General features: G+C 32.4%; 1 pseudogene across 1 annotated transcript in view; it reads left to right on the top strand.

Annotated features, from left to right (window-relative positions):
• LOC143226719 (maltase A2-like) overlaps window positions 1–25459 on the top strand; it is a 63367-nt pseudogene that overhangs the window by 31197 nt on the left and 6711 nt on the right. Inside the window, exon 3 of the transcript XR_013014719.1 lies at window positions 13461–14076. The product of XR_013014719.1 is annotated as a maltase A2-like (transcript). The remainder of the gene's footprint in view (window positions 1–13460; window positions 14077–25459) is intronic.

The raw sequence follows: 25459 nt of genomic DNA, 5'->3' as shown, positions 1-25459 counted from the left end.
TAAACGATCACATAGATCCCCAAGATTCAGACATAGCCATCCCTAACCTAGAGCTAACCAGAGGATAGGTCAACCAGTCAACAGCATCCGCTGCCAATACTGCCACTTCTAAACGGATAATCTTGATTAACTTCGACGTTTACTACGCCTCCACAGATGAAAGTGTGAATCATGCTGAACGACATATCGCGGCTCGAACCTTTAGCTTTTGAAAGTTTCAAGTATTTAATTATCTACATCTAAAAAAGTATGTATACTGTAAGGGTTTGAAAGGTTATTGTTGTTACTGGTGTATTTTGAAATAAAAATACCAGTGTAAGTCATTATGATTCTAAAGGAGTCTTACTGTATGATTGTACCAAATATTTTGAATAATATTAGAAATATCCCATGTTTAGCCAGTGGAGTATTAAAATACATCATCAGTATAAATAAATTTTCTGTAGTCTTTTTTCCACACAGTCACAGTTAAAAAGTTTCTGTAGTATAAGAATCTCCATAAACACGGTTAGGATTTGAATTTTGCTAGATTCTGAATAGTACTTGTAGTCAGAAGATTTGTCCTTAAATGTCATTACCATTTGAAAGTTTTATGGAGTTGTGGTATCACAAACTATCTCTTTCTTAATCATCAGTGTCTGCAGGTTTTTATTTAGACAAAATAATTTCCATATGCACTCTTAATATTTGAGAGTTGTATATATATTTTTTCCAGAAGTCTCTGTGGGCAATATTAAGGTTTGAGGGCTTACTAGAGATACTTGTTTCTGAGAATGAATTTGAGATTCGATTATCAATGGGGCACTATTGATGTTCCATGGTTACTCTTCATCACAGATATCAATATCTAATATAGTGCCTAAAGGCTTTATGAAGTCATACAGTATCCAATACGTTAGCAGCGTTTGAAGATTTTTTAAAGTTATTAGATTCTGAGTGAATACATCCTTGTTTTCATATACATTTTCAGGGTTTAATGATTTATGTAGTCAAGAAAATACTCGTGTAAGTGGTTGAAATGTAAAAAGTATTGTCAACACTGTAGTTTTACCCTTCTATGGTCTGACAGTCACAGAAGTCAGTCTCCGATCAGAATTAATGTTATTTTGTAACCAATTGAGTTTTGTTACACCACATATTGTGAGGACTGGCAGAAGTATCCATGCTCAATATCAGGGATTAATTGTACTGTAAAGTCCTACTGATCCAGTTTTCATCATCAAGTTTTGTTGTAATCTTTGAAGTCTACATGTGTAACGATAAGCTTGTATGATTTCTTTACTTCAAGTAGCCTTCCTTCTCTTATGGTGCCAGAGTTTAAGTGTTATCTTTACTTTTGGGCGTGTGCATACACATACACAGTCAAGGTTTTTAGAAATTAAGCAAAAAACATGTTAATACATTCACCGTGGTTACTGAAACGTTTTTTGTAGTCATAGTGGTCTTTATGTATTATTTGTATCAATTGTTATCTAAATTGTATGTGGTTTCTGTAAACATCTATGCTATTCTGAATACAATTACAAAATTACAAAAGTTTCTCCGTGTATTGAAAGAATGTTAACTTTGGTGAATCTGAATATTTGTAACGGCTGGTACTATAATCCATATGTCGTTTACAGCTGAAGTTCTTTGTAGCCATCAGTAGCCCTCGTAGTTGCCATCAGTGTTAGGGTTGTTTTAATAGCCTAAGCAACCATCGTAGTCATCATCAGTGTAAGTTTCTATTAGCAGTCTCAGTAGCCCTTGTAGTCGCCATCAATGTTCAGTTGTTTTAGTAGCCTATGTAGCCAATAATATAATAATGTAGCCAACCAATATTACGTTGTTTAAGTAACCCTCGTAGTCACCATCAGTGTTAACTTGTTTTAATAGTCTCAGTAGCAAAACTGTCTCTTGGCGAGTCGATGTCTAAACTTTAAACGAGATTCTCAAAGAAAGTTCAGTTTGCAACAATAGTTAACACAAATAGCACATTGTCGATTCTTATACTCGAGAATTTTCTACAAATTTAGAAAATAAACGGAAATTTCGCAACACATATAATTTTCATGTATTTCTAAATATATATGTAACTAAAATAAACATCGGTATTACAATAAATATATATTAGTAAATCTGTTACAAGAAGCAATATTCAAAGGTTTCTCACATTCAAAAGAATATACATATCTGACATCTGGTTTGAATATGCCTTCTAATTATCGAAATCTACACGTATGCCGCTAGTTGTTATGCATATATTATTCAATCAGGATTTGAAAGTACCTATAATCACCATAATATTTGTTTGTTCCATAAGGATTTGATGGTTTGTTGTTGCAGGAGTTGCGTTTACATTGGTCATGTCATTCTCACCAAAAATCAACATTATTAAAGTTGTATTGTCTGAAAAATTCTGCAGGCAGGGCTATCTTTTCGCACTCTTGTAAGGAATTCTATAACCTCGTATCCTCCATGTGCAATAGTATATTTCTTATCTTTTTTCCACTCGTTAGGATTTGCTCACCTACTGAAGTAACACTTAAACAGCAGTATTTATATTCTACAGTAGCACATTTATAAGATCTTCTGTAAACGCGGGAATTTGAATGTACATTATTTGGACTTAAAAGTTTATTGTGAACAATGGACTCCTGATACACTCTGTTAAGACACTGAGACTTTTATACTTATGGAAGTTTTAGTATTTACCTCAAGAACTGCTTTTTTTATTCACGGATCTCTGAAACCCACAACACTTATATCTCAGTTATTGTTGAAATCTTCAATTGCACTAAAATTGTGTACATATAGTGCAATTCATCGACAACATCAGAGTTTCAACGTTTTCTGTATTCAAAGATCTGTAAGTGATATAATCAGTTATTCCCGTGGATATGTAAGTTCCTCATACCAGGTACGTGTAATCAGAAGAACCATCATGTGCATCCGTTCAGGAGAATATCCATGTAACCATAACGTCTGTACTTATGTTCAGGAGAGTCCGGATATGCCTGTATTTAACATGTACGTGTATCTTATAGCGTTTTTATGTCACTGTATCTCAAAAAATCTTTATATAAGTGTACGTTGAAGGGTGCCTATACAAGTGTATCTCGTAGAGCCCATATGGAATTGTATTTTGAAAAATGTCCGTATCCCTGTATTGGAGATGTTTATTTCATGCGTTTGCAAGCAAGAAACTTTTCATTTATGACACCAGGTGTTTGAAAGGTCCTCGTAATCAGTAACACTAATAATTACAGTATTAAGATTAAAGGTTGCATATTTTAACCCTAAAGTCAGGCTAGGCTTCATATAGTTCAAAAATATTCTTTGCTCGCTTTCGGTTATCTCTGATTTTATGTGAATCATGATAAAAATCGTCTAGTTACATAAATATATATATATTTATGTGTGTGCTGGAAAAGTGATAATTTCAACAACCTATGTGGTCACAACAGTTCCTATGTACAAAAATTATTGGAATCTGAATTTGTAGGGTAAAATAATATTTTGGACCACGTGAGTTTCTCAGTAGTACACAGTGACACTAATCTGTTTACATAGCCAAGACTTTTGTATTAACCGAAATATCCGTGGACACATTTAGTGTTAAAAGGTTTCTGATTGGAAATTCATCTTTGTAAAAACTCTTAGAATTGGAAATAGTCTGACAGAATTGATTCTTGTTCGTAAAAGTCTTTCTTTATAATGTGAAAGTTTCTTATAGTTGCACGAACTTCTTTGTAATCCATTAAAATCTAACTATTATCGAAATATCAATAGACATAATCAGAGCTCGAGAGTTTTCTGGATTTATTAAATTTTCTAATAAATATGAATTTTTGTAATCACGGAAATTGTAAGGAAGAAAATCTCAATGTTAAATATGGTTGCTTTTTGCCACAGTTTTTGGTGAGTTGATAAGTGAAGATGAACTCATGAAGTTTGAATTTTCCTTGTAATCAAGAAATTAAAAACGAATTTTGCTGTCTCCATACTGTCCGAGACTGTTTTGTGCCACAAAGCACGTTCTCAGGACTTGCGCATTCTTCACACGCACCCTGATTGTTTAAATATTTCCTTTAGTAGCCTCCGAGAATTATACAATATATGAAATATTTCCTTATTGTGTTCACCGCAATCTTTTGATTCACCCACAACTATTTAGTGCTTCTATAGTCAACTTGGAGTTTCTCTGTAGTTATGGGACCATCCATTGAAAGATAGTGTGCATTTCGAAATAGATAAGTCATCGTACACGCTGACACAGACTAAATGTTCAATACACGTAACCGTAGGAACCTTAAGAGATACGTACACAGATTTGGTAAACATTGTGGTATTGATATGCGAGAGAAGGATGGAATATTGAATTCTGTCGTTAGCATATCTATGTATTGATAGTTTCTTGTAAACACAGTGTTTTCTGTTGAAAACGTGAAGAACCAATTATGTTATATTGTTATTGAGAACCATGAGTACACCATCAAAGTACTTCTGGTCAGGAGAATCCCATTGTATATCAATAAAGTTTTAAATATTGCGGTAATGGATTCGAGAGCATTTATTTTGAGTACCAGACTTTGAAGATTGCGTGTGTATTTAGCAGTATTTGTGTACATTGCTAGTGTTTGAAGGCTTCTATTTTCTATATATGTAGAATTTCTGTATACACTGTTTGAAGGAAGCTGGTACTGAGTAGAGTTTCTGTGTATACTGTCAGTATTTGAAAGCTTCTTGTACTTAGTAAAGTTTGTGTATACAATGTCAGTGTTATCTTATTTGTGCTGAGTAAATATTTTGTGTACACTGTCAGCACTTGGAGATTGTCTGTAACGAGTAAAGGTTCTGTTTACACTGCCAGTATTTGAAAGTTGTGTATACTGACTTGACTTTCTCTGTGGGCTTTTAGTGTTTTAAAATTACCTTCGTGTAGTAAAACTTCTGAGTAGTTTGTTGTTTTTTAAGTTTATATGTCCATATCAGAGTTTCAGTGTCTACGGTCAAGTTTGAAGGTACTTATACTTAGTAGTTTCTGTGTAACTGTAATGTTTGAAGGTTTTCTGTGGTATCAAAAGTTTATAATTACTTAGTAAAGACTTATAGGATTCTAGAGTTGTAGGAAAAAAAGTATTTGGGCAGTTAAAACGTCAAAGAAGGTTATTTTGTGTAATGTTTAACTATTATAATGAAAAATATAAAGTAGAGATTCAACTTCATGATTAAAGAAGTAGAACATAACATACATGCAATAACGTAATTTTATACTTTTACAAAAGTATCTGAGCAATCAACTCATTTCATATGAAACCCATATGTAGCTCATTATTGACAGTTAACATGACTGAAACACGAACACATGACCATAATTGTAGAATAAATGAGTAACTTGTGAATCCATGAATTGTCTTTTGGTTCTAGTAATTTTTATTTGATCCATTACCCAATATGCTGATATCTTGGACAGTATGAATAAAGCCATATTTTTGTAAAGAGGGACAAAGAATGGCTGACTGATTATATAGGATATTTTGCGCATGCTCTTTAATTCTAGAACTCAAAGAAACAATCTTAGCGCCTACATAGCCATAATTACACCTTGTATGGTTGCATTAAAACGATGCGTTTATGGAATCCTCTCTTTAAATTAAAGTAGGTATTTAAACGAATTATTAGTTTTAAAACAATTCTTCGTCACTGTTTACAAGACTATGACATATTCCTGCTGCCAGAGATTTCAGTATACTAGGAAGTGAACCGAATGAAAAGGAAAAAAAAAAGAAAGCTTAATAACTTGTTATCAATCATTCTATTTTGTCTTCTGTGATCTCAAAAAGCAAAAAGTGGTTAAACCGAGAGTAAACCAACGATCTCAAAATGGCAGTGATAAAACTAAACAATATAAAGAAAAAACTTCCAGAAAAATATAAACAACTCTCAGCTTATTGAGAAACAGTGTTTGAGCTATAAATGACAAACACAGGACAGCTGGAAGTACTGTGTCTCTCTCCGGATGTGAGAGACCAATCAAGATTAATACAAAATCTGGAAGGAAAATTGTTTGAACAACTCAGTAAAATTACTGCAGATTGTTTAATTAATATAAGAATTAAGACGAAGTGGTCAAACATTCATGAAAGGAGAATTTAACAATTCTATGAAAAAAATCAGTGTGCATGGGAGAAAAAAAATATGCACTTTTTTTTTTAACAAGATATAAAAGAAAGATTTTATAGATTTCCATTGAATAATTAAAGTAGCCTGATAATAACTTCGACCAAATGTTATGGTCAGACTGATCTGAAATAAAATTATTTTTATACAAGGAAAGTAAAAATATGTTTAGAGGAAGAGAAATATTTAATGAAAAGTTCATCATGTTTAATGTTTTTATTTTCTGGCACTAACGACCTCTATATCAATAAATACTGCAACATATCAATAACATTCGTACTTTCATCTGTTATCCAGTGTTATAAGGCTTATTGGAAGGTAGGATTTATTCCAATAGGATAAGGACCTGAAGTAATCTGTGAAGTCTACAAAGTAATTTATGAAAAAAAAAAACAGTAAAGAAAGGCTGTAGTTATGGGTTGACCATCTCACTTCCTAGACTTGAATTCTATCAAGTATTTGTGGATGAACGTTAAAGTTGCTGTATCAAGACGGAAACCAAAGTTGCCAGCAGAACATAAACCTGTACATGTTGAAGAATTGGCAAAAACATTTCAGGAAAGATGCCAGGAACATGTTCCAAAATACAAAGAAAAAAAAAGAAATAGACTACACGCTTTAAAGGAAGTAAAGTATGGACACACACAGTAATAAAGTCAGGGTGTCCATCCTTTAATTAGTTCTCTCGTGTTACGTTTCATTTTGTGCTTGTTAGTTAATTTCTTGTTTTATTGTAAGGATGAATTATGATGCTTGTTTTTCAACAGAACAATTAAAAATGAGACGAATTATTTCGTTTATGCTTTTCCTTTTATTAATTACCTAAATATTTCTGTGTGAAACTATAGTTGGAGGATCAGTGAGTACAATGGTGCTTCAAACAATGAGAGCACTGTGTGACTAATGTAACTAATTTAATAAATATGATGTGTCAGTGTGCTTCGTTAAACAATACATTAAAGAATATCGTGAAATAAATATAATTTTTGTTTACAATTTTTACGAACAAACACGTTAAAATTTGAAGATTTTCTAACAATATACACCTACGATAATTTTATGATAAATAATTTTAATAATATACTTATTTGTTATACCCTAAGAAAAGTGATTCGTTATTAATGTTTATTTATATTTAGTGTAAAAAACTACCAATTACCTTAATAATATCAAACATCTGTTGCTTTAAAATAAGTTTGTTTAGTTATTCATGCATATAATTACGTTAGAATGCATTTTAATTGTGCTTTTTTATTATTAGTTTAGAAATAATCTAAAAACTTCTTAATCTGCAACTTTCTTAATGTTGAAAATGGCCTAATAATTCATGTTTGAATACTTTAGAAATATAAACAAAAATATTCTAATTTCTTTTTAACTCCTTTTTTTAGCAAATAAACAATACTTTAAACATAATATTTCTAGAATCATTGAATGGTAACCAACACTTTATTTAACCACATACTTACTATACTTTCGAAAATGTATCATCTCTAAGCTGGCCGTAACTTATTATTTGAAAGTCTACTTATACTAATCAAACATCTAGTGAGTTCTATGTTTTCAAGTCAAGAGGCCCATAGGGTATTTTAAGGTTCTAATTAGTTTGGAACCCTTTGTTTCTTTTGTTCCGAGAGCTAGTCCAATTACTTTTTTAGTTGTTTCTGTGTAATACTGACGATGTATCTCGTTTCCTTCTGTTTTTAATTCCTTTTAATGAGAAGTCTGGAGTTGCAACAGTAGAACATCCAAGTAGGTTCTTCACTTACAGAAATATCCCTTTGTTTTCGGTCCTAGTTGTAAGCCTTTTAATTCTACTTTGATTAACAACGTAACGAACATAGAAAATTGCGCTGTTTGTACACCGTTATAGCTGAGTTAATTTCATACCTAACCAATGCTTATTGAGTGACATGCGCATGCATTTTTTGTATGAAAATTATTAGACCTTTGATTTTCAGTTTAACAAATACTTTGTAATATTGCTGATCTCTTAACACTAGTGTTTATTTTTAGAAAATTTAAACTCTTTTCAATGGTTTTTCTAGTAAAAGGATATAATTTTATTAATTTAAATTGTTTTGTGTCAAGTGACGCGTGTACAGGAACCAAGGGAATATGAAGAGTGGTAGCTCCACCTATAATTATGTAGAGAAGACAGTTGGAGTATTCAACTGGAGAAAATCCTATAAAATCAAACTAACAAGAAAGTCAGTATTTAAAGATTGTAAATTTTCATTCATCAAAATGTTCAAGAAAAACAAAAGCGTACACAGTTTATCAAAAACTATTTAAACAACTGAAAAAGGTAGAAAAGCAATTTTTATTATTTCGTTTGTTCGGTTGAAAAGTATACGATAACGTAAAGATTCGGCTTTATAATAAAATGTTCGATTATTACATAAAATAAAACAAAACATGAGAAAACTAATTTCATACTTTGACACCACCTTTATTTTATTAATTTTGTGTGTCATTCTTTACTTCTCTTAAAGCATGTTGGTTGTTGTTGGGTTTTTTTTGGGGGGCGAGGGTAAGAACCAGTTTCTTACATCTTTCCGGAAATATATTTGCCCATTATTCAATACACACAAACTTCTGTTTTGCAATCATCTTTGGTTTTCGTTCCGGTAAAGTAACCTTCAAGTTCATCCACAACTTTCTGATAGAGCGAAAGTCTGAGGAGTGAGGTGGCCAATTCAGAACTGTGATTTTCTTTCCTTTTTTCTTTTAGAAATTATTTCGTGAACTTTGCAGAATGTCAGCGTAATTTTCTTACCAGAATACAGATAAGGATTTCTAGCACTGGGTAACAAATGAGAGGGCAGCCTTTATTGTTATCTATCTTTCAATTATCCTTGAACAACAAAAAGGTTGCCAGTGCTTAAAAAATGAAAGAAACCATACCGTTATACATCTACCACCGTATTTAACACTGATCATAATAAAGGTTTTTTTAATTGTTCATTTTATCTTTACAAGTAAACAAAACACCTCTGTTTAGGATTAATCTGACATTTGATTTAAGAAATCAGACTTTTTTAAGGATTCAATGGAAAACTGCAATCGCTTTATTTTGCGTATTATTTTTAACAAAGGTGACGACTTTGGTTTGATCTTAAATGTTCAATTTTTAAGATATTGTAGAATTGTTTCATGATTTTATTTTTCATCTTCTGCAAAGTCTTTGTCAAGTCTTTTGTACAAGACTGTTTTCGAATTCTTCAAACAATATTTCTTCCACATTTTATGGAATTCTTTCTTGATCATCCACATCTGTAGCAAGTCGTAGTACTTTCATTCTTCCCATGTTAGTAAATAATACTCCACACAGAATTTTTCGGTAAACCGAGTCTTTCTGCCATTTCTCTGTTAGAGTCTCTGTTGTTGTTTGTTTGTTTTTTGGCTTTTTTTAAACCGAAACTTTCTGCCATTTTTATGTCGGTTTCTCTGTGTTTTTTATTATTAGTTACAAAACCGCTACCATGATATCGCTGCTGCACTCTAATTTTAGTTTGTTTTTTTAATCACAGATTTTCTGTTTATATTCGGCATTCTTTAATTACGACGTATGTATTCTATAATTATCATCAACTGTTGCGTTTCAATCATGATGATTGTTAATAATGAATTATGAACGGGTTTCATGCGAAACAAGTTGATTATTTAAACATTTTGATCAAACTATGAAATTAGTTTTCACACAGTTTTCTTTTTATGCATGTTATATAACGATTGTTGTTTTATTATAAAACTGAATTTCTAATGAATAAAACAACAAAAATTAATTTTATTATGGTTTTACTTTATCTTAATTGCCCAAATAATTTTGTCTGCGCCTAGAGTTATAAGTTCGTGTGTTTTTTCTTATAGCAAAGCCACATCTAGTTGTTTGCTCAGTCTACCGAGGGAAATAGAACCCCGGATTTTAATGTTGTAAATCCATAGCGGGGGACAGTTAGAGGACTGATGAGTATAGTAATAATTCAAGCAATGAGTGAATAATTTTAATGTACTGTAACTAACACAATTAATACAATATATTAATGTACTTAACCAAACCATGCGGTAACTAACTTAATAAATATCATGTGTTAATGTACTTAACCAAACCTTGCGGTAACTAACTTAATAAATATCATGTGTTAATGTACTTAACCAAACCTTGAAGTAACTAACTTAATAAATATCATGTGTTAATGTACTTAACCAAACCATGCAGTAACTAACTTAATAAATATCATGTGTTAATGTACTTAACCAAAGCATGCGGTAACTAACTTAATAAATATCATGTGTTAATGTACTTAACCAAACCTTGAAGTAACTAACTTAAAAAATATCGTATGTTAATGTACTTAACCAAAGCATGCGGTAACTAACTTAATAAATATCATGTGTTAATGTACTTAACCAAACCTTGAAGTAACTAACTTAATAAATATCATTTGTTAATGTACTTAACCAAACCATGCGGTAACTAACTTAATAAATATCATGTGTTAATGTACTTAATCAAACCATGCGGTAACTAACTTAATGAATATCATGTGTTAATGTACTTAATCAAACCATGCGGTAACTAACTTAATAAATATCGTATGTTAATGTACTTAACCAAAGCATGCGGTAACTAACTTAATAAATATCATGTGTTAATGTACTTAACCAAACCTTGAAGTAACTAACTTAAAAAATATCGTATGTTAATGTACTTAACCAAACCTTGAAGTAACTAACTTAAAAAATATCGTATGTTAATGTACTTAACTAAACGATGCGGTAACTAACTTAATAAATATCATGTGTTAATGTAAACCATGCGGCAACTAAATAAATATCGTATGTTAATGTACTTAATGTACTTGAGAAAAATATCAAATACATTTGTTGTTATCTAAATTCTTTACCTACAAGTTAGCAATTTTAAAGAAAAACACAATAAATTAATAATTCACCTTTATATTTAACGTAGAAATTATGTCCCCAAGTCACAGCGGTATGTCTGCGGACTTACAAAGCTAGAAAACGGGTTTTTATATCTGTAGTGTATCTTTGTTCTTTATTTAAACAAACAAATATTTAGTGTAAAAATACTAAATTTCATAACAATAACGCACAGTGACTCAGAGTAAAGAAAGTCTGAAGACATATACCGCTATAAACCGGTTTCGATTGCCAATTGTGTAGCTTTATATTTAACAGCAAACAAACAAAACCTTAACAATATCAAATGAAAATTGCTTTTCATCCCTGTATGAATCCCTGTCATACCAAACATGCTCGCCCCTTCAGCCTTGGGGGCGCTATACTGTGATAGTCAATCCCAGTGTTCGTTGGTAAAAGAGTAGCCCAAGAGTTGGTGGTGGATAGCAATGACTAGCTTCCTTCCCTCTAGTTTTTGTTTGTTTGTTTTGGAATTTCGCACAAAGCTACTCGAGGGCTATCTGTGCTAGCCGTCCCTAATTTAGCAGTATAAGACTAGAGGGAAGGCAGCTAGTCATCACCACCCACCGCCAACTCATGGGCTACTCTTTTACCAACGAATAGTGGGATTGATCGTTACATTATAACGCCCCCACGGCTAGGAGGGCGAGCATGTTTGGCGCAACGCGGATGCGAACCCGCGACCCTCAGATTACGAGTTGCACGCCTTAACGCGCTTGGCCATACAGGGCCCTCCTTCCCTCTAGTCTTACACTGCTAAATTAGAGAGCCCTCGTGCAGCTTTGCGCTAATTTCAAAACAAACAAATACTTCAGAAAGAATCTAAAATTGCGTATATCTTTTAACAATAAAATTATCCTAATAATAATGCATAATTACTTTAGAAGTTATAATAAAAACTTCCAAAATATTTTCGTTACTTTAGCAAATAATCTGTTTTTTTTTTAAATTACTTTTTTACAATTACAGTACCGTAACCAATAATTTCTTTAACCACGTATACTTATAACATTTTCAGAAATGCAACGTCTCTAACCAAGCCATAATTTATCATTCGTAAGTCTACCAATGGTGTTTAAAGTATATACTGTGTTTTCAATTCAAAAGGCCCATAGGGAAATTTAAGGTTCTAATTAGTTTAGAGTCCTTTATTTCATTAGTTACGAGAAGTAACTTAGTTCTGTTTTGAGTTGTTTCCATGTAATATTAACATTGTATCCTTCCTTTCTTCTTTTTTAAATTCCTTTTAATGAGAATGGGTTGCAACAGTAAAACAACCAAGTAAGTTATTCACTCACTGAAACTTTCCTTTGTTTTGGGTTCTAGTTTCTAGCTTCTTAATTCCATTTTAATTAACAACATAAAGAACATGGATAAAGCAAGCTGAAGTGGCAACGGTTACCCTCAACAAGAGGAATTCTTGTGGTATCAAAGCAATAATGAAATTTCCATTTATAAATTCTAAATTTCATTATTAAAAAGTACAAAAAAAACGTATAAAGTGTAGTGTCATTACTTTTTAATTTGTTACTCAAGCATTTCCTTCATGTTTAAACGATATCTGAAAATTTCAGGTTCATTTAAACTCACTATTTTTGGCCAAAGAAACAGCTCCATGACACGGCTTGTGCCCTTTACTATCCTTCTTTAACTTCCTAATATAGTCAGCACCCTTAATAAGAATTGCAATCCTGTTTGTCTTAATTAGCTCAGTAACAACAAGAATAGCATTTTTTCCCACTTTAACGATTTTTCTAAGTTCAGCATTAGGTACATTCCAAAAATGCTTAACAAAAATCGAAAAAATTATGAGGTTTCCTGTATTTTAATTACTTGTTGGATTTGAAAATAATATGAGTCTTGTCATTAATGAGTCAGACAAGAGAATAAAGTAATGTGATTCTTCAAAAAGAGGAGTTCCACTATGTTTCAATAAATCTGAGGGCTTGTAACACTAAACAACTCTAGCTTCAATACCTGTGTTAGGCAAAGCATAGACAGCCCATTTTTTATTCTTGCGCTTAACAACAAACAGTAAAAGAAGGGTTATATTATTAGGAAAGTATAGAATGCACGTGAAGGTGTTTTGAAACTAACTTAAAACTAATTTACAGAGATCCTACTTGTAGTAACAAACTGAAGCTATAGTCTTTCTCGTTTATCAAGACTTTATTGCTTTTGCAACAGACTGAATACATGTTACATTAAAATTGATAGCAAATGGATTGTGGTTTATAGCCATTTTTAAACATCGTTATTACAATCTGAGCACCCAGTTGGTTACCAATTATACATGTCTTAAAACAATATATGGATCAGGTATTTCATTCAACGCTTTTCTTTTGCTTTAGGAAGCGCTTATTGACGGGGAAATAGAAGATGGTGATAAGGAAAACCCCAGCAGGCCCTTCGGTAGTTACTGCTACCTTAACTGGTCCCACCCTGCTGTGAGAGAAGAAATGAATTGGGTGCTTGAATTTTGGTTGAAACAAGGAGTGGATGGATTTTACTTGAAGTATTTGGAGAATCTTCAAGTTCTAGACCACAGCGAACTGTATTTTGTAATGAGCAAGTGGCGTCATATACTGGACACTTACTATCAAGGAAATGATGAAAAAAAAAGTGTTAATGATCCCTTTGGCGTTTGTAGAGTCCTTAAGATCAGTTAAATCCAGGTATACATCTGAGATCCTTGGTCTCTGTGATCTGTTAGATGTGCAACTCCATGTCAACGTTAACCAAACAGAAGATTTAGAGAAGCAGTTGTTTCAAGCAAATCAGTTACCCGCCAATCTATGGTTGAACTGGAACCTTGGAAGTAGCGAAACATCTCGTATAGCCACGAGACTAGACGATAACTATCTTCTTGGTGCTACAGTCTTCCTCCTAACACTACCAGGATCAGTTTCTCTCTTTTATGGAGACGAAATCAGCTTAAAAGACTCAGTTGATGTACTTACTCAAAAGGTAATGGTCTAATTTACATCATAAAAACAAACGTTTGCTTAAAGAACAAACATTTGAATGTTTTAGCTCTCAAGTAAATATACTTTTGAGCTAAAGACAAAATCAGAATGGTGATTATTATTTTCAGTAAACGCTTCTATCAAAACAGATATCTAGCTATCTACCTATGTTTTATTGAAATACTCCGGGTGAAACCAAGCCTTAAGACCGCCCCAGTTTTTAGACAAATACCAAGACTCCAACTTTTATGCCCCCCAGTGGCTCAGCGGTATGTCTGTGGAGTTACAACTTTAAAAACCGAGTTTCGATACCCGTGGTGGGCAGGGCACAGATAGCCCATCGTGTAGCTTTGTGCTTATTTCAAAACAACAACCAATTTCTACAGTAATGAGTGTCAGGGTTCGCACATGTAATTCAGTGAAGCATATAGCAGGAAACAATAAGCATGCAACAACAAGCAATTAAGAACAAAATTGGGTACAAGCTATAGTGTAGAATAAATATTTGCAAATGTCGAACTACACAGCGGTGTAGATACGAATCACTGGCAAAGTTGGAATTTTATTCCTAATACTTACGTGAACGACGTAATAATGTAATAAGATGATAAGCTATTTTTATTCTTATATTTATTTAGGTTAATAGTTGCTTCTATTATATTTATATTCTGTTGTGTTGTGAGCAACAACCTTACCACAACTGAACGCAGATGGTAAAAGATAACTTAAATGTGCTCTAAATTTTAAAATTATAATCCCCCACACACATACACACACAGAAAAAAATGGTCAACATAAGTTAATAGACGTAAATCGTGTGTTGCCATTACTGTGACGATTCGATTTGTACGGATTGATTTTCCCACAAGGATACATTATGTGTCAACCTATTTCTGTCGTTTATAATACACCAGCGTCGCTTTAAGTCTGATTTACACAAGAGAAACTACTTGATGTTAACTAAACATTTAAATCGTCACAGACATGGAAACATTTTATACTATGCTGAGTTTCCTCTTATGTTTGTACAGCCAAGTTCATCATACATAAAGATGTATACACAGAATATTATATTGAATATGTTGTAACACAACAGTGACAACAAACAGGTTTTTCTTTGATAGATTGTTTAGGCAGAGTATTCATTCATTCAATAAACATGTTAATGAACGCACAAAAAGAACAACTTTCCTTCATATTCTTAACTTTGCCTTATTTTTTTATCCAATAACATTCTCGTAACTTTGCTGCTGCACATTAGGTGACAAAATTTCAGTGTGGTGCTTCAAAAATTACCAAATAAAACCTATATAAATAAAAGAACCAAGAGACGTCATCAGCTGTAACAAGTTTACTTTTCCCACGCCCTATCAGGACAGGACTACATAAACTAAAACATGTCTGAAATCATCTGTTTTACGGAACTACCGACATCATAACAAGACCTAAATTAATCTGGAAGTTCAGTAACTGTACCATAACTTTATTTCTGTTCTTGCAGAAATAATTTAAATAAACTTCTGAGTCATGGGTTCCAGTATTGGAAGTGACTTAGAGTAATTGAATACATATGTTTTTGGACGTTCTCTATTTATCTGATGTATATCAGAAGAGTGCATGTCTCGGAATATAACCATTCCATTTTAACATCTTATTAAAGAGTAACTTCTTATTTTTGTAGATAAATGTTGTGAACTATAGTTTGGTTAAACCGCGTGTTACTGCATGGGAGAAGCCGTTCCATTATAAACCATGTAAAGTTTCCTTTTAATGTTTATAATGTTTTTTATTAGTCTAAAGCTGTTAAATATGTGCACCTACGAAATATTGATCGCACTTCATGTGTACGGTGTATAAATGAAAATGCAGACACTTGTCGTTGCAAATGCAACATATTTTGATACCGACATGCTTAGTGTCTATACTTTTTTTCTTTTCGTCAAATTTCTGACTACTTAACAGTGCAAAGACGCTACGGGTAGACATATGTTTTGAAGAGTATCTGCGTAGAAGTCTTATTAAGAACCAATATTTTGAAGAAGAAAGCCAATAGTGATTTCCATGGAATCGAGAAAATTCATGCAGCAGAGCATGTAGAGCAGCAATATGGTCTGAAACCAAACCTTATTCCAAACGGGGAAGTAATCTCATCCATCTAGTGAAGGCTGTGGTTACGAAAGAAAATCTTCGACCCCAAAACGCATTACGATAGAGCGAAGAGTATCTTCTGGTGTCACTAAAAAGATAGGACAAGCAAACAATGGTTTGAAGTTGAAAAATGTCCACTATCTTCCAGCCACACCTTCAGGTCATCTACTATTTTCATGAAAACAACTATCCAAAGATAAACGGGAATCACAATCATTCCACCTACCCATTAAGTCCCCCTCCCTCTTCTCTCTAATGGGCATCTGTGTCTCTGACCTAAGCATGTTTTGGAAACCGGCATCTAAAAGCATACAGTAAATCTGTGGAATTTATTTTCTAGATGTCTGGTCTAAAATTATCCGTATCGTTTTTCGCAAAGACTTGTTACAATGGTAATTGGTATAGGGTAATCCTTGTCAATCAAAGTGAACACGACAAATGATGGCAGAAGTAGATCGAACAGTAATTCAAGAACTAGGACATGTTCCTTGTAAACGACCATTAACTTTAGTAAACCACGCTTGATGTCTTAGAATTCACGTTTTATTGCAGAAATATATAAGATTTGTAAATTCATATTGATACACTCTGTACTTTATATCAATGACACATTAAGAATTAACTAAATAAAAATTAAGGAGATGGTTAAATGTAACCAACGGATGACCTCTAAAATCTAAGAGTATGTGTAGTAGTTTAACATTACGCTATTGAAGGTCAACTTATGTACGTGTATTCAATTGATAAACGTATGCTGAACACATTTTCGGTAGTTGAACAGAAATATTTTTATCATATATGTGTGTGTGTGTGTGTGAACACGACAAGTTATTTATGATGTAAAATCTCTGATAATTGGCTGCGTCCGTCCTAGGTTTACACACTTGTGGAATGCCTAAGTTATTCAAAACATCAGTAGTATCAGTTTGCCAACACTGGAAGTTAATTTATGGTTAAAATGTTAACTCAGAGGATCTCTTACAAAAGTTGTAATGTCTTCAAACTATACTCAAATGCTTGTGCGCTTTCGAATAGATGATTATTCATCTGGGATTTGATTGCTGTTGCTCAAATACCTGCAAAGTCGGAAGAGAAGAAGGGAACACTAGAAAGTGCAAAACCTTTATGAAATATCTCAAAATATATGGGCCTGGCATGGCCTAACGCGTTAAGGCGTGCGCTTCGTAATCTGAGGGTCGCGGGTTCGCATCCCGGTCACGCCAAACATGCTCGCCCTTTCAGCCGTGGGGGCGTTATAATGTTGCTGTCAGTCCCACTATTCGTTGGTAAAAGAGTAGCCCAAGAGTTGGCGGTGGGTGGTGATGACTAGCTGCCTTCCCTCTAGTCTTACACTGCTAAATTAGGGACGGCTAGCACAGATAGCCCTCGAGTAGCTTTGTCCGAAATTCCAAAACAAACAAACAAACAAAAAATATAAAATTTTCAAAGTTCAAATCGAAATAAAATATTGATATCGCATTTACAACTAAAAGTACCTGTAAAACTTTGAACGAGTTGAAAACGTACGAAAAGAAATGAGTGTTAATGGTGTCCATGACCATCACATGAAAACTGAGAGACTCTATCTTCAATATCTCTCTCCTATCCACAGGAAACATTAAGGGGAGCTTTCAATATTTCTATTGAAAACTTTAAAAAACTCTCTTAATTTGTCTGTATGATATCAAAAAATCAGCTATAAAATAAATTTATATTAAAGAACCAAAGAATCAACTCAACAGTTATAACATTGGAAATAAAACTCCCAGAAATTAAAGTAAATAAATGGTTTCATACGTGATATTTTTACGTACATAAGGTATCTTCTTATCCTAATCAGATGGGTAAACCAATTAAAGTTTCGTGCATTTATTTTTAAAAAACCTCATAAATGGATTATCCCTATCGTAAATATATTTTTCCAATTATTTTTTTTTGCAAATATTTCTTAAAAGCGATAAACATTTTCTCTGACACATAATTGAAGAAATAACGATAAGTATTTAATATATTATTATTGCTTTTATTCCTATTTTGTTTAACTTGCTTAATAGACACATGGTTAATTCGAAGTTTACATCTTTAGCAAATAGATGAGTTCTTCAAATATAAGTATAATATATATTATTACTTAAAGAAGCGTTTTCTTCACAAGCAAATTAAATTTTCATTTAATTTATTTGTTATAAATATTTATAAATGTTAAATATACATAGGTGCTTACATTTAAGTATAGCACGAGTGTTAAAGTTGGAGATTTTTAGAAACGTTAATTTATCACAGGTTTGTTTACGTTACTGTTTAGTTCGATTGTTGTGCATTGACACTTCTTGTATTATAACATCAAGTTTTCTCGTTATTTAGACTGAGTATTATTGCATCATAATAACTCGTGTAATACAGAACGTTCTAGGCCTCGACCAGGCTATAAATGCGCATAAAATGTAATTCTGGTTAGTTACATCTATACTGCTTAATTGTGAGTTTAGCGATAAAGAACGTATATGGATCAGTTTTAAAGTGAAATTGTTACATTTTGTATTTTAATAACAGAACAACGAAGAAATCGATTGTTTTGTCAGTTGTGTTCTAAAGTAACTAAACAAGCCGGTATGAAATTTGATGGGAAAAAAAATATTATTTAAATCTCTGGGAACAACTGTGGCAATCAACAGTGTAAGGAACATTCGTATGTACGTTTAACTTATTTTAATATATTATTTTAAAACGAGTGGACGGTGTGCTGTTTGTTTATTGTTGAAATATATCGCCAACAAGTAACAGACATCTACTACAAAGAATCAGGCCTATACATAAATTTCTAAAAATAAGATTTTTGCAAGTAATGGGAGCATATATTGTTTTGGTTTTTAGATAAGTTTGTGTAAAACAAATAAATGAGAGTTATATTTATAAATGTTTTAATGAAAGCGACATCTGAGTTATTTAAAAAAGTCTTTGTAAATGTTTACTCGGTCTTTTCACCAATGCTGAGATAATACCGCTTTATTAGCATCACAAAAATAAAAAATGAAAGCATACGTTCATACACATATTGCTTTTCTAGGTGGGGCAATACCAGATAGTTGGTTATCTCGACGATTTCATTAACTGCATTCTTTGGATTTCTAAGCCTATCATTTCTCTCCTTTTCAGTTTGTAATGTCACAGTTTTGTAGGATCTTTCAAAAACTATATAGTAAAGGAGCTGTTTTATTGAAGTCAAAAGCTCTTTTAACTGAGATATCTATTTACTTTGAAGTATCAATGAAACAGGTTAGTTAGAGAACTTAATGTAGTTTTTATGGATAGTTTTATAGTAACAGTTTTAGAATAATAGGTTCAGTGCGCATTTCTTGTTTATTATCTAAATAGCAGAGCCACAATAAAGAGGAAAAAAAATTTTTTGCGTTGCATAAAAAATGTTAGGTGTCAACTAAGCACTTCCCAAAAGAAGATGACTATTTTGTTATTATTTATATTGCATCCTTTCCAGAGCGTTAACAGGCTAGTAAACACGTCTTCTTAAGACTGGTCTGATGTGTTGTAAAATGACGAAGCTGACTTGTTTGAGAGCACGTCTTTGTTTAATAAACCGAATCTGGTACATTGTAAAGGGACAAAGTTGACTGGTTAATAAACACAAATCTTTTTCTTAAGAACATAAATGTAATATATTGTAAAATAAAAGAGCTGACTGGTTATTAAACACGAATATTACCTAGAAAGAACCATGTTTTAAACTGACAATTTTGTTTGATTATTTGTTTTGTTGTTAAGCACAAGCTAAACAATGGGTTATCGGTGATATACCCACTGCGAGTATCGAATTCAGATTTTGGCATTGTAAACCCTTATATTTGCCGCTTAGTTACTGGAGGACTTAAATCTGATAAAGCTGACTGATTAGAGAACACATTACTTTGTTTAAGAATGACTTCTCAAAGTTTGAGATGTCGTAAACTGAACAAAGAAATCTTGTAAGTAACCTTTTTGGAAAAGAGAGAACAATCTAATAAATAAACCACAAACAGTTTATCTGGTAAACATGCAGTCAAAGAGATAGTTTATGTTAAATAAATAATAAAATAGCATAAACTTTTTGCGTGGTATATTTTAGCGCAAGGTACATAATGTTGAATCAAACCCTGGATTTTAACGGTATAAGTCTGCAAAGTTGTCATTGACCATAAGAGAACATAAAAGAGGGTGAGATAGAGAGGGGGTTAATGTGATAAATAAATCATAGAGAAGAACAGTAATATTTCAAATGAACTTAACAGGAAATGTTTGATTGTTTGTTGGATTTCACACAGAAGTACACAAGGGCTGTCTTCAATAACAGTCCGTAATTTTGAAGTTATAGACTAGATGAAAAGCAGTTAGTCAATACCGTCCCCAGCTAGCTACTGGGCTATTATTACCAGACCGAATAGTTCGAGATTTGAAAGTAACTTTTATAATATGTGAAACGCTTTTCTTCGATTGGTATTAACGGGACTCGAACCGACACCCTTACCTACAAAACTAGGGAAGCAAATTTTTCGCAGTGCTCGGTCGCAAGCGAAAACAGAGAGAATAGGGCACTCAATAAAACATGCAGAAAAAAGTTGAAAAGAAAAATCAATAATTTATTAATCAAGCTAAAACAAGAGAACAACTATTTCGTTAGATAAACTACTAACTAAAACATGCAGAAGAAAGTAGTTAATCTAATTTGCTAACTAAAACATGCAGAAGAAAGTAGTTAATCTAATCTGCTAACTAAAACATAGAGAAGAAAATAGTTAATCTAATCTGCTAACTAAAACATGCAGAAGAAAGTAGTTAATCTAATTTGCTAACTAAAACATGCAGAAGAAAGTAGTTAATCTAATTTGCTAACTAAAACATGCAGAAGAAAGTAGGTAATCTAATTTGCTAACTAAAACATGCAGAAGAAAGTAGTTAATCTAATCTGCTAACTAAAACATACAGAAGAAAGTAGTTAATCTAATGTGCTAACTAAAACATGCAGAAGAAAGTAGGTAATCTAATCTGCTAACTAAAGCACACAGAAGAAAATAGTTAATCTACTCTGCTAACTAAACCATGTAGAAGAAAATAGTTAATCTAATTTGCTAACTAAAACATGCAGAAGAAAGTAGTTAATCTAATGTGCTAACTAAAACATGCAGAAGAAAGTAGTTAATCTAATGTGCTAACTAAAACATGCAGAAGAAAGTAGTTAATCTAATTTGCTAACTAAAACATACAGAAGAAAGTAGTTAATCTAATGTGCTAACTAAAACATGCAGAAGAAAGTAGTTAATCTAATTTGATAGCTAAAACATACAGAAGAAAATAGTTAATCTACTCTGCTAACTAAAACATGCAGAAGAAAGTAGTTAATCTAAGTTGCTAACTAAAACATACAGAAGAAAGTAATTAATCTAATGTGCTAACTAAAACTAAAACATGCAGAAGAAAGTAGTTAATCTAATTTGATAGCTAAAGCATACAGAAGAAAGTAGTTAATCTAATATGCTAACTAAGCCATGCAGAAGAAAGTAGTTAATCTAATTTGATAGCTAATACATACAGAAGAAAGTAGTTAATCTAATATGCTAACTAAACCATGCAGAAGAAAGTTATTAATCTAATTTGCTAACTAAAACATACAGAAGAAAGTAGTTAATCTAATTTGCTAACTAAAAAATCCAGAAGAAAGTAGTTAATCTAATTTGCTAACTAAAACATACAGAAGAAAGTAGTTAATCTAATTTGCTAACTAAAACATGCAGAAGAAAGTAGTTAATCTAATTTGCTAACTAAAACATGCAGAAGGAAGTAGTTAATCTAATTTGCTAACTAAAACATGCAGAAGAAAGTAGTTAATCTAATCTGCTAACTAAAACATACAGAAGAAAGTAGTTAATCTAATGTGCTAACTAAAACATGCAGAAGAAAGTAGTTAATCTAATTTGATAGTTAAAACATACAGAAGAAAATAGTTAATCTACTCTGCTAACTAAAACATGCAGAAGAAAATAGATAATCTAATTTGCTAACTAAAATATACAGAAGAAAGTAGTTAATCTAATTTGATAGCTAATACATACAGAAGAAAGTAGTTAATCTAATTTGCTAACTGAAACATACAGAAGAAAGAACTAATGTAAATACGTTAACTCAACGGGTGTCAGAAACGTTGTCCACCTCTACATTTTATACATATATACGTATTACATGAACATTGCACTGAAGTAACAAAAGGCAATTCAGTTATTTAAATATATGTATATATTACTTAAAATAAAGAGAGGGTAATTCAACGGATAAAACATGCACGATAAATAAACTGTCTCCAAATATATAAAGTACAAAAGAACGAGCAATCTAGTAAATAAAATACAATTCAATCAGCTAAATATATACAATAGTTAATCGTATAGAAAGGACACGAGAAAAAATAAAATATTTGATAAATTGAGGGAAAGCGGAGACGTGCCCTCCAGATACGTAGAAAACTAAAAGATGTTGCTAGGTTCAGTACAAGATTGTTGTTCTTGTCAAGAGCATCTGCCCCGAGTTTGCAGACTTGTTTAATTAGAGTTAAAACAATTCAGTTTCGTAGAATACTTGAATTTCACTTTGGTTTGCCAAGCCTTTTCGGAAATAAGAAAGGAGAAGTTGACGTGTTATCTCAATTTATAACCATAGGGATTTTTTTGCTCTTATATTTAAAAGCCAACTCTTATATATGTATATATACATTTTGTGAATAGAAGTGAAATGGACTGAGTGATTCGAACCTATTCAGCTTTCTCTACCCTGTAGGAACTTGAAGTTACCGATATTGGTTCGGAACAAGCATGTGTTTTTATCAGTAAAACCACTCACATAGTAAAGTTCCGTATACCCTGAAACTAGTAGAATATTGTGAGAAAGATAGGAGTAAAACATTTTTGTAAGTTTACAATATAATGTATGGCCATAATAATTAGAATATAAAAGTATTATTGTATCTATTCTATAAGAATATTTCTCTCTTTCATACTAAATATATATAAAATACTGTTAGTATATCTAGAATAATATATAAAATTTTGTATATAATTTATTCTGTTAGAAGTAAAATGAAGTATGCATTGTTATATAGCATACTCTATTAATAATATCTCTAGCCTCCAAATGGCAAGGTGGTATATCTTCGGACTCCTAACGCTAGAACCCGGACTTCGATACACAGGTTGAGCAGAGCGCGGAATGTCCGTTGTGTATTTATGTACTTAATTTTGAAAAAAAAACAAACTATTATGTATGTAATTCAGCGTATATTATCACGTTGCGTTTCATACATAAAATTCAGTATATGGTATTACAGAGACTATCCGAAATGTAAAGTGGAGTATCAGGCGCTGCGTGAACGCAGACAAGGAAAGAACATAGGGATAACCGATTTCAGATTTTGGGGTTTTTTTACTGTAAAATTATTTTATGCATTTATTTAAAGAAAAGAAAGAATGTAAACACATGTACACTCGCATCTTTCTCTGTATGTCTCCGAATATTAAAAACTTCGAGAACCGGGAGGAAGTGGTCTATCAGCTCGTTGTCAGCTCCCATGAAAAACATGACTTTTGTGGACACTGTTACAAAAACTGATCACATACAGCAAAAATGTTGACCAGTGTCAACAGTCACATCTGTCATGCAATATATCTCGTTCAAATAAAGCTCAGGCCGTGACATCTTTTATCCACACCACGTTTTCTTTTTTATCTATCGTTACCTAGCAACGGAAAGCTAGTGAAGAAATTGTAATCAATGATTCATCATAACACGTTATGGCTTCAATATCTTCTGTTAATACTAGCATAGTTGTTACTTATTCCATTTCAAGTAGGATAAGCGTATGTCAAGAAGAAAGGGTAAATACAGGCAACACTGTTAGGAAAACAGAACAACCATTAGTAATTAGTGTTACCACGCAACAACGATGAGAAAGTAACAATATTTGTACTATACCTTAGCTACATCATAATATACATGCTATCCTGTTTTAACTTATCTACACAGTAATATGCATATTGTCCTGTTTTAACTTAACAACATGATAATATACATGCTATCCTGTTTTAACTTATCTACACAGTAATATGCATATTGTCCTGTTTTAACTTAACTACATGATAATATACATGCTATCCTGTTTTAACTTATCTACACAGTAATATGCATATTGTCCTGTTTTAACTTAACTACATGATAATATACATGCTATCCTGTTTTAACTTATCTACACAGTAATATGCATATTGTCCTGTTTTAACTTAACTACATGATAATATACATGCTATCCTGTTTTAACTTATCTACACAGTAATATGCATATTGTCCTGTTTTAACTTAACTACATGATAATATACATACTATCTTGTTTGAACTTAGCTACGTAATAATATACATACTATCCTGGTTTTACTTAGCTACATGATAATATACGAGAGTAAAATACAACAAAAAAACACTAGACCATAATATACAGTCTATTTTTCGATTTTATTTTTTTCCAAAGTTACTGACGACCGATATAATTCTTCGAAACTGGTTTAACCCAGTAAAAAGTGGTGAAATTAAAAGTAGGTTAGGCTTCACTTTTAGTTCCAAACAATTTAGTCTTCAGAAATTATCCACAGTATTAGGGAGCGCTGCGAAAGCCACCATGATATTTCCATTTCGTTTGTGTCCATAAAAGATTGAGAAAAAATTGCTGAAAACATACTTGCTGGCACTTTATCACATTCTTAATCAGTAAACCTTAGTGACGCCTCACGAAGCTTTCAGTCGAAGTGAACGTTGGTTTTAAGTGTTTTTCCAACTAGTTTACAATATCACTAAATAGGAAGAAAGCAGATCACGTACATATGTAAAAACGGCTCGTTTGGGTTGAGAAAATAGAGGAGCGAACAACGTTTCGACCTTCTTCGGTCATCGTCAGGTTCACAAAGAAAGAAAGTTTGTTTGTTTGTTTTGAATTTCGCACAAAGCTACTCGAGGGCTATCTGTGCTAGCCGTCCCTAATTTAGCAGTGTAAGACCAGAGGGAAGGCAGCTAGTCATCACCACCCACCGCCAACTCTTGGGCTACTCTTTTCCCAACGAATAGTGGGATTGACCGTTACATTATAACGCCCCACGGCTGAAAGGGCGAGCATGTTTGGCGCGATGTGGATGCGAAACCGCGACCCTCAG

This window comes from Tachypleus tridentatus, chromosome 1, assembly GCF_004210375.1.
Source record: "Tachypleus tridentatus isolate NWPU-2018 chromosome 1, ASM421037v1, whole genome shotgun sequence".
Lineage (NCBI taxonomy): Eukaryota > Metazoa > Arthropoda > Merostomata > Xiphosura > Limulidae > Tachypleus > Tachypleus tridentatus.
This window is presented reverse-complemented; position numbering and strand designations above follow the sequence as displayed.